This window comes from Prorops nasuta, unplaced genomic scaffold (assembly GCF_024137725.1).
Source record: "Prorops nasuta isolate Cenicafe-Biocafe unplaced genomic scaffold, Cenicafe_Pnas_1.2 PNAS00030, whole genome shotgun sequence".
NCBI classification, from domain to species: Eukaryota; Metazoa; Arthropoda; class Insecta; order Hymenoptera; family Bethylidae; genus Prorops; species Prorops nasuta.
Genome location: NW_027116827.1, coordinates 2,971,178 through 2,984,658, shown reverse-complemented (window position 1 = coordinate 2,984,658; position 13,481 = coordinate 2,971,178).

Below are 13,481 nucleotides of genomic sequence, written 5' to 3'. Positions count from 1 at the left end.
TGGTACGCTCCACCCCCCAAACCTCCTCGCTTGGCAAGAAGACCACTTCACTATTCTCATCCCCGTTAAACCAACCCCCACCACTATCCACCCTTGGATACCTCGCGTTAATAAAATTCCTACTGATTTCTGTGTAGTGGGCTGAGCAACCTTGCAATTTGAGAGATTTGTGGAGTTTTTTGATATAAGAGGAGGAGAATTCTTTTTATTGGAGAAGTATTGAAATTTGAGAGATAATTGTTTAAGCATAGAACGAAATATATCAAGAACGTTGATAATAAATGTTATATAAATTGATGAGAAGTTTTTACAATAGTTTCCTAAAGTAACTTGTGGATTTTTAAATAAGAAAAATCTTCTAATTAAAGACACATTGAGATTTGAAAAATATTAGTCTGTGCATAGAATTAAATACATCGAGAAAACGTTGAAAAAGAATATTTTATAAATTAACAGGAAAGAAATTTCCACAAAATTGCCCCAAAGTAACTTATGGATTGTTATTAAATAAGAAAAATCTTCCAATCAAACAAACACTAAAAATTGACGAAATTAAAAAAATAATGACACATCTGTAAAACAAATACATATAAAAGAATCTAAAAACCCAATTTTCATGAAATCATCAGTAGTAGCAGTGTACCAAAAATCATCCCAAGACACAAGACTCTCCCCTACCACCTTGGTACCACTATCGCCCCTCGCCACGCACACACACACACACACACACACATCGCCCAACATAAAAAGAAGCTTCTGTATGAAAAAAAACAGCAGCGAGAAGGATCTTAATTATTGGCCAGTTTCAGTGGTCCGAATCGAGCAGCAGACAGGCAGGCGGGTATTAAGCGATTTGTATAAACAAAAGCGGTTCGAACTGATAAATAGACGACGTTATATTCGCGGCGGTGGCTGGGAACGCTCGGTAAATGAAAGGAGAGTGAGAGACTGAAACAGATATTTATCGGTTGACGCTACTGGTTGTGGGGAGGCTTTAAAAATAGAAGAACGAGCGTAGAGAGAGAGAGAGAGAGAGAGTGTCGATGGGGGGATGGATGTTGGCTGAGAGCGAGCTCGAGCTCTCGGGGGTTGGGTGGGCTTGGATTTGCGCGAATCGACAATAATTGTCTGAATCAGCTTGACGTTTTCGTCCTTGTGCTTGTAGTAGTGTGGTCTTCGAAGCCAGCAGCAGCATCAGCCACGTTAGGTACACGCGAAACGAATGGCGGTAAGAGGATGGGGGGGGGGGGGAGGATGGGGGTGAGCGAAAGACAAAGGAGCATCCCGTTGGCGAATCGTACACTTGGCAGTTCCGAGCGTGGCGTGCATGGCGTATCTACATCCCTATTCACTCACTCCGATAGACTCCCTTAGTATCCCACACGTACGCCACACACTCAAACCTCATCTCTTTTCTCTCAACGATCATACTCGATCCACTTACACCAGCACCTTTCTTCCATTCCCTCTGCATTCCCTTTTCCATTTCTCCCCCCCCCCCTTCTATATATATCTCATTTCCAGATTAGCCCCTACAATAACTCTCTCTCTCTCTCTCTTTTACGTGCAACTTCCAAAAGCTTCGAAATCCCTGATGCTACGAGATCTCTACAAAATTCTCTCTCTCTCTCTCTCTCTCTCTCTCTCTGGTTCTCACCGTGAAAAATTAGCGCGACAAATTAATCGCCCGACGGAAAAGAAGCTTTTCCCCTCAAGTTTTTTCTTCAATTTGTCATTCACCCTCCTCCTCCCCCCCCTTCCCATTAAACTCGAGAAGTATTTAAAAACTTCCAGCACACCCCGGAGGCTCCATATATATATATATATATATATATGTATATAAAACTCGATGATTCTTCAGCCTCGAGTTTCCTCCGCTTCCCACCGTTTCCAGCGGCGGAGAGTAGAGAAATTTTTGCCAACACTGAAAGCACTGTTTTTCCACACGATTTCGAGGAATCGTGAGAGCTCTCTCGGACCTGCGAGATCCAACGATCCATCGCGATCCGTCCGATCCTCCCCGAGCACCTTCCTCCCCCCTCCCCTCCTCCTCCACTCGCCAGCTTTCTCCGTTCCCTCGTTCCTTCCTCCAGGTGTACCTCTCTCTCTCTCTCTCTCTCTCTCTCTCTCTCTCGGCGTGCAACAACTATAGCTGTAAATCATCAATCCGAATCATGCAGCAGGGAAATTTATCACGTATTATCGATCGTAGGAGTCGAGTCAAGTGGAGTGGAGTGGAGCGAAGTGGAGTGAAATGGAACCAAGTGGAATTGGAGTAGAGTGATGGGGGGGGGAGCTGTGCAAGCTCGTCCTTTGGGTGCGTGCGTACCTGCACGATCAATTTCTCTCGATCGACCGTGTGGCTTAAAATGCCATTAAACGCGTACCCCCCCCCCCCCCCTATTCACGTATCTCGGTACCGGAGCGTTCGCCATTGGGTATATAAGAACGTCGCAGCTTGGATGGAGCGTGAGAGACGCGCGATTTGCGATTTCTGTAACGATATAGACCTTATATATATATATATATAGTAATGATAACGGTGGGAGTGTTACCAGTTTACCGAGAGAGTTCCGCTAATACCATTTTTGGATCATCGAGGGTTCCCTTAAATGGTCTATGTACACGTGCGAACAGCGAATACACTATATATATATATATATATATATATATATCTACTAACTCGAATCTTCAGGGTTCTCCTATAAGATCTACTTGGTCAAGATAAACACCTACGCGCGTCCACTCATTTTTTAGCATTCGACACTTCTCGTCACTGCCACGCACTATCTCACACGTATCCTCAATATATACCTCCCCCCCCCCCCCCCCCCCCCCCCTCCACAACATTTTCTTATTCTTCTTGTTCCGGAAGAACTGTCAGATTACCCACTACTGATTATAACAGAGAACCATTTAATGAGACGATTAATCACCAGGGTGTGCTCTTTCCATTTTCCTTCTTGCTCTCTTTCATGTTTTCTGTATCGTAAGGGGGGACACGTATGCGTGTATAATGCACAGGGACGCGTTTTTATCGCACATGTTCCTTCTTTATGGCCAGCTTCCTCCTACGTAAAAATTGTATATATATATATACTATTTTGGAAAGAAGAAAAATGAACGAATTCAAAGTTTTATCCATTGGTTGGTTTCTCCAACTATTTAATTAAACCCCTGCAATTTGATTGATTCTCGCAGCCAACTGATTATGTTTTCCAGTTATATTATTCCAAACGTAGGTAGCTACATAGCTCCGCGATGAAATTAAGCAGAGCAAGTATGAGGACAGAGTCGGATGAAGGTTTTCAGACCGGTTTACGTTTCGAGGTGGAGCGAAGCTTCGTTAAGATTGCGCCGAGAGACAAAAAGCTCATCAAGCTCCCAGCAAGCTTCTGTTTCGAGGCCTCCCTGTGACAAACGCGCTCTCCTCTCCATTCGCTCTCTTCTCGACTTTACCGATCCGGCGTGTGCAGCTTGGCAAAATATCGCTCGCGAGCGAGGCGTTCGACTCTCCGCGATCCATCGACTCTACACGCGCGAGCCAAGTTTGTCGCGTTCGCCAGCAGCAGCTTTCAAAGATAGACGGATGCGGCAGGAAGTTGGAAGAATGGGACCGGCAGGCATAATATCTTTTAATTCAGGTCCCAGTTGAAATTTCGGTAATGAAAGAGAGATAAGTTTGAAAAGAAAATGAGTTCCGGTGGAGAGGGGGGGGGGGGGGGGGGGATCCAAGCGATGAGCTTATAATCGAGAATTTCACTCAAGAGAGGGAAGAATGAAACTATAGTCAGACTGCACGACTCCATTCATTATTATTGTCCGTTATCGCGCTCCTATAATGGATTTCAAGTTTGGAAACGTTCGTTCTTCCTGTATTTGCATTGTGACCAGATCGTGGGATTGGATGGGGGGATGCGTTGGGGAAAAGGTTGAGAAAGACGAGCACGTGTGCTGTATGTTCTGCAGGTGCGTGTATATTGTAGAAGTGAATTGGTAAAGTAACCTGGAATTGTCATAATTTGGAAAATTAGTATTTTCAAGCTAATTAATACCATCCCTACTCCTCTGGAAATTTTAATTTCGATGAATCAGTGCGTTTTTCTTAACTTTTTTTTTGTGGCCGAATCGTGGGATTCCATGAGAGGATTTAGCGAGAAAAAGGTATAGAGGTGTATGTATATGTATTCTGAAATCTACAGGCGTGCACAGTGTAGAGGTGGTAAGAGAATGGGGGGGGGGATGACTGGCTTCGAGGGTGGATATCTGGCAGCGAGTTAATTCCGCCCCTTCTCCTCTGTGCAGGGGGCTGCGCCGTACCACGACGAGACGAGGAAAGGACGGAACTGAAGGGAATAAAGTGTCCTGCAGAGGAGGTGGGGAGGTACTACGGTACGCTTGAAACACGAGGAACAGGAAGGGAGAGGGACGGAGAGAAAAGAGAATGAAACCGCGCGCGGGCAAGATAACACATTTTGACGGTATAAAAATGAGTGTTTTTCCCTGGCCTATCTAACGCAGATAGCGTGCGAGCGAGCGAGCGAGCACTCACCTCCGGATGAGGGACCATACAGGGGAATCCAGGAGAAAAACAGTTTAATACTGGGATGCTGGGCCCCTTTGCCGTTACACTTATCCCTCGCGCGCGCGCGCGCGCGCGCACACACACACACACACACACAAACACAAATACCCCTCAAAAACCCCTAAATTTCGCGTTTTTTTTAAATCCCACGATATGGCCACAACCTAAGGAGCCTCGAAACTACGCCCCTGGTCGTGATAAATCGCAATGGCATATATACTTATATATATATATAACATGCGAAAGTAAAGTTTATCGCGAGTTTAGATGGTATCGCTCGAAGCTATTGTTTCTCCTATCGTAATATACCGTGATAAGGTTGAACAGTGCGAAAGACTCACGCCTCTTCGCATGTAAGGCGACAATTTTTGCAATTTTATTTGTTCAGTCTCGATCGCCGATAGTTGGTTTGTTCCCTCCACAGCTTTCTCCTCTCCCGCACGAGAGCTTCCTCCACCTTAACGATGCTGCTGCCGATGGTGGCTCGTCGGACACGGGAATCCTGGGAGGCGAACGATATGAAGATGTAACGGGTGCCAGACCAGAGTGTTACGGCCCTGAGAGAATCGTTTCGATACGGCGTGGGGGCCCCCGCCGTTGTTGGGTGTGGGTAGGCAGGCGAGATAGAATCAGTAGCTGGAGCTAGTTAGATGATAGTATCGCCGAGCCGCGAAGCCAGGACTTCCCGCGGGGGATGGGACGAGCTGCGGGGTAAAGAGAGAGAGAGAGGCAACGATCAACGATAAGAGGCAGCGTGCAACCGATAACGCTCCCTTATCTACATCCAGTGGCGCCGCAACTTTCAAGGCTCTCCAGCTTGGATAACGTTCATTTATCCCTTTCCCTTTGGCTGAAAGAAATTCACCATTTTTATCCCATACGTATGAACGTATAGAACCGAGCAGTGTTTCTGGCGACAATCGGTGACTCATATCGTTTCATCCGGTTTTGCAAAAAGATATCCCCGTGCATTGGAATATTTCATCGCTGAAGCGTCGGAGAGTGAGCGTGGAGGAAAATGAATAAGAGTACGAGAGAGAGGAAGAAGAGAGGGGGGGGGGGGTGGAATGGGAGAAGCAAAAAGTCTTCGAGACTAAGATCTAATCTGCGCGGAGAATCTGCCATTCTATCTCGATATCGCAGAAGGAATCTTCTCAGGCAGTCCCGTCACCCCCTTGCGCTGCTAGATAACATCTCCCCCCTTCCCCCCTTCTCCAACTCATCGTTGCTTATCCGAGCGTTGACTGTGTCCTAGTTTATACACACTTGGATATTCCCCCGATAGCACACAACTATAACCCATACGTCCATTCGTCTATTCGCTCAACAACCACTATTAAGCTGCAAAACCCTATCGTCTTCGCAATTTCATCCAAGAATTCCTATCCTTTATTTTCCATAGCGATAAGCCACTCTATATCGATCTCTCCTTCTTATATATATATATATAAACACACTGCAAGCTTTGACCAATTAGAAGCACGGTTCTATCCTCTAGTTTTTTTTCTTACTCGGAGAGATTTCTAGAGAATCCAATCTGCCCCCCTTCAATAGGGGGACATTTCGCGAATGAGACGAGTGTACCCCAACTGTCTGGTCTCGCGTTGCTACGTGGCGAGGGTCCCCCGCACCGATAACAGCCGGCTACATTATTCAAGAACCTGCCGATACAGCCATGGCCACACGGATACCGACTGCGATCGACAAAGACCCCGGTCCTCTTCGGGTACCTCATATATATATATATATATATATAAATGCGCATACACACAGCATCGAACGAATCAAACAACATTCCTCGCATTAAATTTCCACCAGTTTTGCGCGGCACTGGCTAATCGAATGGAAATCTCACCGCGAGAAAACACACTTTGCCGCGCGCGCGTCCATCGAATGAGCAGCGATAACGCGAGGGGGAAGTAGGGGGGGGGGAGGGAGGGGGAGGGGTTAGGCAGGGACGGATATGAAGTAGGAGGAACAGAAAGATCCCTATCGACACTTTCCTGTGTCCTGCCACGTTCTCAGAAGAGCATTTCAGCTGTATACGAGGAAACATAGTACACGCATGAATTATTCATCGGCCTCTGCCAACTGCTGCCAGTTCTCCTCTTTTTCTCCCCCCCCCCCCCCCCCCCCCCCCCCACACCACCATCTTTGTTTCTTCAGCGCGCAGCGTCGAAGAGCTCTCGCGCCGATAATTTGCCACGATTCTTTTTTACCATTAAAAGGAGAAAAACAACGCGACGGCGGCGGAGTGCGGGAGAATAAGCCGAGGAGTTGGAAAAGTGGGTCGACAAGTTTATAACTATACGATAGGGAATTATGCAGATGTTACGCGGAGAACAGCGAGCAATTTGGAGTTCTTGTCAAGGTAGGCTGCTGGCAGCCGGAGAGGGCGAGTCCTCCAACGGTTATCTAGCGACACGTCAAAATGGAGAGAGCAAAGTTACAGGGAGTCGGAGACTCCGTGGCGTCAAACCTCCTTGTCGCTCGGAGATAGTAAGAGGGGGGGGGGGGGGGGAATGGAAACAAAACATTTTGTATGGGGGGGGGGGTGGGGTGCGTCCTCGCGAGGACGGATTTAAAGTCGAAGATTTTTTATCGTCAGAGGGGGGAGGGGGAGGAAAGGAGGAAGGTGGTGACTCGACAGGAAACGGGATTCGAGCTTGCCCGCGAAGTGCGACGCCAGTGCAGCGAGATAAAACAGTGATAGGGAGATCAATGAGGGCGATAACTCGAGTTATTACCGGATAGAGAGAGAGGGAGAGGAGGGGGGTGATGGGGGTCGATAGAGATAGAGCCCGTAGGCAGCGGAGACCGGTGCCGTGTGCGGTGGAAGGGAGGGTGGAGAGGGGGGGGGGGGGTAGCTATACTGTACTACGTTCTTGCTGAAAGATAAGCAGGAACAGTTATCGAGAAATGGAAATGATTCTTGATAGGAGACTCCGCTACAAAAATGACGTTTTCTCCTTGACTGTGGATTCGTGAATCGAAACCGTGGGGGATTAATGGTACGTGGTGGTTTGGAATCAATCTTGGTTATTAGGCTTTTATTCGGATGTGATTTTTCGAAGTTAGGGGTTTGTTAGGGCATGCCTGAACAGGCCCCTGAATAAAAAGTATTGTTTAAATTGTAGTCACTGCTTTATTGTTGTTTTAGAATTATCGTCTTTGTATTTATTTTCACGTGTGCGAAATTAGAAATTTCTCAGGGCATGCCTGAACAGGTCCCTGGATAAAAAGCCTTAACTAAATTTCAGTCACAGTTTTTTCCTTCTTTTTCGCAATAAAATTCAGTGAATTCTTTGCTTCTCTCCTCTGGGTTTTCTCGTTTATACCGGCTAATAATATCGTTATGCAAATTTGCCGAGCGATCATTCGCGATAACCGCTCTCTGCCCACGCAGCGCAGCAGCTTCCAATCGGGCCAAATTCGATACACGGCTGACAGCTAGTTTTGAGCGAGCGTGTCGCAATCCAGCGGCTTTCCGCGCTACAATTCCTCATTTCTAAGAACCTTACGCTCGATCCTCCACCGATTCCTCTCACAATTACAAACACACGTAATATAGCTACATAAATAACAAAAAAAAAAATCTTTGCAGCTACAATAAAACCCCGAGCGGAGAGTCTTCGGAATATTTTCCAAGAACGAATTTCGTGGGTGATCGCAGCTTGAGATAACGTTGCTCGCGAGACGCCAGTGGAGGATTGGAGAAAGGAAAGGGGCTCGTTAACGATAAAAGAATATCGGGCGAAAAATCTGCAGCGATCGTACGAGCGAGATTTCGCCCAGTGTTCTCCAAATCGAAGCGATCTTTCGCGGATATTCGAGGAAAAATTGATGGATCGGCGTGCGTGCTCGCTGCTGCTGGCGAGCGATTCGAGTGACGAGGGAATAAGAAGGGTCGGTCGGTCGGTCGGTCGATCGAGCATGAAAGTTGGATTGAGAAAAACAGGTATGGCGGGCGGTCAGGTTGGGGGGGGGGGGGAGGAGAGAACAGGGGGCGTGCGTTGGGGCACAAAGCTATCAAGCAGGCGAAGCAGGAACGGTAACGCTCGAGGCTGTGTGCGTTGCGATCCCGTATCTCTCGTTACACTTATGCAACCCAAGATTTATTGCCGATGATTATGCGCGCTGGCCGGATGGAACTACACCGCGCGACTTGCCTCTTTCTCTCTGAAATTCCCCAGCCAGCCAGCCAGCCAGCGAGAGAGCGAGCGAGCATCGAAATCTCCGGCAGTGATATAGAAAAACTGAGAAAAATTTGTGTATGGTCTGCTGGAATCTAGCGATCTTATATATATATATATATATAACACTCGTTTTTATAAGATTTCTTTTTATTTCGTTCGATAACCGTTTTATCTTTCTGTGTGGTGTGGATAGGAAAATATATAGTGGGAAAGGGGGGGGGAGGTAGTATTTTGAATGGATAAAACTTCTTGCGAGATGTATTTTGCAAATTTTAAAAAGCTCTCCTATTCTATCATTTCTATACATTTATACAAATTTGGAAAAATAAAATAGGAGGGGGGGGGGGGGGGGAGGATTTTGTAAATTTCTTAGTGGATCAAGCATTAGACTAGAAGCATCTTACGAGATTTGATTTATAAATTTATAAAGCTATCGTATTATATATCAATCATACGCTGATGCAAATCAAAAGAATTAAGTGGTAGGAGGGGAGGGGGGGGGGGGTATTTTCCAAATGGATCAAGAAATCGAGGGGAAGCATCTTCCGAGATTCCTCCATTTAATTCGAAGACTCTCCTATTATTGCTGTCAATCCTACACGCCGTGTAGATATAAAAAAATACACAGTAAAGGAGGTAGGGGGAGGGGGGTAAAGTAGCTTGAATTTCCGAGTCGATCGGGCTATCGGCAAAAGGCGTCGGCGCGTGGATGTTTTATGCGTTTCCAATCGACGAGTATCAGTTGCGACATAAAGTTTATCGCAAGGCTAACGACAAATCGTAATCTGTGCGGGCACATACCGTTGGCGAATAGACAGACGGACGGAGAAAGAGAAAGAGAAGGTTATGTGTAGGGAGGGGGGGGGGGGGTGCGAGTATTTACGCGCGTGGGCAGAGACGAGAGCGCTGCTCGTGTACGTGTTAAACGGACAGAAATTGCAAAAACAATACACGCAACACCATTTCCTTCTCCGCTTCGAATTTGGATCCAGTGTTTGGCGCGAGCTCGCTCTTCTTGGAGGTGCCGGATGATGAAGACTGTGGCTCAGCGTGATGAGAGACGGGAGTGCTGCTCGCGCGCGTTGACGACGAACGTGAATTGGGAAATGATAGAAAACGTTACGATTTGGAATTTTAATAGAACATTCGGTGGAAAATTTTTTATTTTAAGAGCAAAAATATTATGAGGATATCCTTGGAATATTCCGAGGACGTCCTCTAGATATTGTTATTGAAATATTGGAGCACCGAGCAACGAAGCCTATAATTCAACGTGCAAAATTGCGTTGAGAACAAACAAAACTTGTAAAACGATACTTAGCTTCATAATTTCGAATTCGAATGGAGGATTTATCGCAAATTCTCCTTCTTGGAGAACCCAACGATGGAGCCTGTAACTCAGCTTGCCAAAAGATGGAACTCCCACTCTTTCGCATCGCTAAAAAATCAAAATTCAAAAACGATTCTCAGCTCCAAAATTTTGAGTTCGAATGGAAGATTGGTCGCAAATTCTCTTCTTGAAGCACCCAACGATGGACCCTTCGACTCAGCTTGCCAATAGATAAAAATCCCACTCTTCTGCATCACTAAAATATCAAAATTCTAAACCGATTCTCCGCTGAAAAAGTTCGAATTCGAATGAAGAATTGGGCGGAAGTTCTCTTATTGGAGCGCGAAGGGAGCGATGGAGGCTGCTGCAGCTCAGCGTGCAACGTGCTGACCCACCATCGTTAATTATCACTCGAGCGATAAACATCGCTCGTTCGACAACGCTGTACTTGCTGACCATCGCTGAGCATTGCCGAGACTGCCGAGCGTGTTCGATCTTCCTACTATATAACTCTATATATATATATATATATCACTGTTGGTACATACCTGTGTGTACCTGCCCCACACACACACGTGCTTACCTATACTCGCCCCACCCACCTACAGACCTAACCAACTACCTACGATCTCTCCCTATCTTTGCACGCTCCATTTAATCCTTCTCTCCCATTATGTATTCGTTGTATCATCGTCATCGATCCCTCCGAAGCTGCTGCTGCTTTTTCCAAACGACGCAATCTCCTCGATGCACCTAGAGACCGTCGTGCACGCAGCACCTGTTGCGACCAGCCAAACTCCGCGCGCCCGAGGAAAAATCATCGGCTTCTCTTTTCCTCGTTAAAAGAACTTCGATGATTCGAGTGGGAGGATTTTTAAACGTGTATGGCTAAGGAGAACCAAAGGGATCGATGGAGGTGATTTTTGTTTATTTGCAACGTTGATCGAGCGATAATTATAAAATTGGATATAGTTGCTGTATTTAACAGTCTTCTTATCGAGTTAATAAAATTTTGCAATACGAAAGTTTAGTTTAATCATTTTTTTTAAGTGGAGAGTTTACTTTGTGACGTCATCAATGGGGAGTTGCATGATTTTTCTCGAGGTAAATTTGCGAGGAATGATCTATATATATATATATTTGTGTCGAAACGGTCCTGCGGCTACCGGTCTTTTTCCACGAGGCTCGAGAATAGCGATGATGACCGATGGACGGGGCAGATGACGATAAGAACGTGGTTATCGAGTGATCTGGGGGCGTCCGAGTGTTATCACGGGCCCCAGATAAGCTTCCAGTCTCGGTTGATACCGTGCTAATCTCATCTGACCCAGCCTCGGCTCCATCCCCCCCCCCCCTTTATCTCGAACGAATTCCTGCACGAATAGGAAACCCCCTTCTCCCCTCTCTCACTTTATTTCTGAGTGAATCAACTTCACCCCCCGCAACCCCCTACACGCTCCAGCGACGATCGGAATCTCGCGTAAAAATCTGCCGTCTGCAACGCGTGCATTATCGATTCAACAGCGCGACGTAAATAATATCTTGGAGTGGAAAAACAAAGCGGAGCTAAAAATTCCCTCGAGAAACTCGTGGAAACACCCGTAAAAACAGTCTAGAACGCCCCCGTCGGAGAAAACGTCTTCTGAACGTTTTTTCCACGTTCCTGCCACGTTCCTAGAATCAACCTCGCATATACAAGCGGGGATAAAAAAGAACCTCGGAAAATCCATCGAAAATGCACGTTCCAAGCCGGCTCCTGGCAAAGATCCGAGAAGAAATCATCGAGACGAATATGATTTGTCGGGAACGAAGTGGAGAGCGGCGTCGGCGAGTTGTAAATGTCGGGAGGAGCGCGAAGCGAGGGACATAAAAGCGGTTAGCTAACTCGAGGCAATGACCCGTTAGACGCGTGCCCAGCATCGCCTAAAACAGTGGCGTATCAGGGAGATGTAATGTTGAAATTGAAATCTATATATATATATATATATATATATAACAAGTGGCTTTGTGGTGGGGAGTCTCGACTACGCTCACCCACACACACACACATATCAAGAGTAGGGAGGGGAGGATGGGTGGAACGAATAGTAGGTGGAATATATACGTAAACGTATAGGGACGAGCGAAGCAATGCGAAGCGAAGTGGTGGCGGCGGCGGCAGAGTCCGATAAGGGAGAGCGGTGGCAAGCCGTTATCGCGATCACCGCGCGGCCACGTCGCGCGATAACGATAACAAACTCACTCCCCCCCCCCCCTCCTCCTCCTCTCCTCTTACCCCACCAGCACCGCCACCCTCTCCGCACATCGAATACGAGCCATCTCATCCCTGAAAGCACCCACGCTGGCTAGCCTCCCCCCTACAACCCCCTCCGTCACCCCTCCCCCGCCCCTCTCCTTCTTCACCGAGGAGAAAAGTCCAAGTCGGCGCATGCGCCGGTCTCTCCCGGACGAAACGTATCGCTCACTCGCGAATGGAAGTTCCGCCTATGCGGAGAAAATTCCACGAGAATCGGACGCCACGATCGAATCTCTATAGTCATGAAAAAAGATCTTCTATATATATATATATATATATATGTATGTGTGTAAGAGTGGCTGGAAGCCGCGACGCCAAGTTTTTCGGCAGGTATATATACGCATATGAGCGGTACCGCGTGCATTTTGCAAGAGAGAGAAAGAGGGGGGAAGCAAGTGTAGGAGAGAGCAGATTGTTGCGAAAGGTTCCCGTTGTCGTCGTGGGGTGGCTGTGTTGGCTGGCCGGTGTTATCGCGTCGGCCCAGATTGAATATATTTCATATGTTTTCATAACTACCGTGCCACGGCAAAACCGGAACGTTCCGCTATCTGCTCTCTCTCTCTCTCTCCTCTTCTACACACACACCCACACGTACAAAGTCTCCCGCGCTCCGCATCGGCGGCAGGGTTTATTAGGAAGCAAAACGGAAGGTTTACGGAACGTTCCTGGAAGATGGAAAATAGGTTCCGCGTGGGAAAGAATGAAAAACGCGTGTGTGGATCGCGTACAACACACACACACGCGTGTAAACGGATTGGCAAGGGTTGAGAGTGGTGGGGGAATGGGAGGGGGGGGGGGGGTAGAAAGGATACTCGGATCGAAGCATATTTATCCGAATTGAATATCCCGAGTGAATGTGGCGAGAGATAAGGTGCACATACATATATATACCACATATATATATACAGAGTGTGAGAGAGGAAAGCGGACGGGACACGGGCAGCCTCCTCCGTTATCGGGTACACACGCCAAAATGAGTATTCTCGGCTGTTCGGTGGCCAAGCGCAGCTTTCTCCTCTCTTCTTTTCCTCCTTCCTTCTCGCTGTGCAAGTAATGCACCACCTTCCCATCACT